This window comes from Gouania willdenowi, chromosome 3 (genome assembly GCF_900634775.1).
Source record: "Gouania willdenowi chromosome 3, fGouWil2.1, whole genome shotgun sequence".
Lineage (NCBI taxonomy): Eukaryota > Metazoa > Chordata > Actinopteri > Blenniiformes > Gobiesocidae > Gouania > Gouania willdenowi.
Window position 1 is genome coordinate 3,969,376 of NC_041046.1, and position 1,990 is coordinate 3,971,365.

A 1,990-nucleotide genomic window follows, 5' to 3' on the forward strand; every position below is an offset into this window, starting at 1 on the left:
TGTAAAGTGTTTTGATGATGTCTTGTCTTGTCTTGTTTTGTCTTGGTCTTGGTCTTGGTTTTGGTCTAATCTTGTTTTGATCTTGTCTGGTTTTGGTCTTGGTCTTGCCTCCATCTTGGTCTTGTCTTGGATTTGGTCTCCATTTTGGTCTTGGTCTTGGTTTTGTCTTTTATTGTCTTTTCTAGTCTAGTCTAGTCTCGTCTAGTCTAGTCTCGTCTCGTCTCGTCTCGTCTTGTCTTGAATTTGGTGTCGGTCTTGGTCTTGTCGTGTTGGTCTTGGTCTTGTCTTGGTTTTGGTTTTTGGTCTTATCTTCTTTTTGGTCTTGGTCTTGGTTTTGGTCTTGGTCTTGGTTTTGGTCTTGGTCTTGGTTTTGGTCTAATCTTGTTTTGATCTTGTCTTGGTTTTGGTCTTGGTCTTGCCTCCATCTTGGTCTTGTCTTGGATTTGGTCTTCATTTTGGTCTTGGTCTTCATTTTGGTCTTGGTCTTCATTTTGGTCTTGGTCGTGGTTTTGTCTTTTCTAGTCTAGTCTAGTCTCGTATCGTCTCGTCTTGTCTTGTCTTGAATTTGGTGTCGGTCTTGGTCTTGTCGTGTTTGGTCTTGGTCTTGGTCTTGTCTTGGTCTTGGTCTTGGTCTTGTCTTCGTTTTGGTCTTGGTCTTGGTCTTGGTCTTGGTCTTGGTCTTGTCTTGTCTTGAATTTGGTTTCGGTCTTTGTCTTGTCTTGTCTTGGTCTTGTCTTGTCTTGTCTTGTCTGTCTGTCTGTCTTGTCTTGTCTTGTCTTGTCTTGTCTTGTTTGTCTTGGTCTTGGTTTTGTCTTGTTGCCACAACATAGATAAAAACTCTATGGACTTAACGGAATGTTTTAATTATATGTCCACGTATCTAAAATGTTGTGAAAGTCACTCACATCTTTTTTTAGTCATGAAATCCAGTTTGCTGCATTTTCATTTCCAAACAAAACACCAGCCGACGTAGACGTGTCATAAACTTTCTGAACATATAAATACCTTTGATGTCTAAATAATCATTATGTTGTAACAACAGTGACATTAACCAACACTGTGGGTGATTGTTGAGATGTAGGACACAAGGTGCAGAGAGTTCATAAACCACTGCATTGTGTTTATGAACAAAAACTCAAAGTAACAAAGAGAAGAAAAAGATGATGTAAAAAAGAAGACGAAGATCAATCAGCACAAAGCAAATGAAGCTAAACAGGAAATTAAGCACGTACTCCGCAATAAAATATCTGGTTACTTTTCAAAATAAAACACTTCAGATTATATTTCAAGTAAATACATCACCAAAATGTCATAATGTGTAAAAACAAATTCACATTCACTATATTGTTTCCTCTCATACTGTAACTACACTGTAAACTGCAGCAGCTTTGATGTAGTTCATGTTTTATTGGTTTTACAGTTTTATCTCTTCTCTGTTGATAAAAAATGTGTCTATGACAAATCCAGGAAGTCCAACCTTTCTTATTCTCCTTCGTTAGGAACACTGACCTGTTTATCTGTTTATTGTGCGTTTATAACACATACATTTAACTGCGTTCTCGTGTGATTATATACATATCGTGATAACTGCTCCGTCTCGTGACGTCACAGTCGTCCAATCAGAGTGCACCGTGGCGCACTCCAAAACGCAACCGGTGGGGATTACCGGACGGTGGACAGTGCGGAAAAACTAGATCGGTTGCCGTGGCGCAGCTGAGACGTATCCAGTGGAAACCCCGGGTTACACTCTGTGTTTACACATTACTGATGGTTTAAACACCATGGACACTGTGATCATCTCATTTAAAAGTACAGGACACATTAAACATGTAATACGGTGATTGAATGATTTTATTGTCATTTGTATCGATTTAAAATCATATTTAAACGTTTACCATGATATTATTTAATTTCTTTTTATAAAAACTGGTAAAGTGTTAAGCATCACTAAATGACTTCTTAATAATGATGACGTGGTTTCACGAGAGTG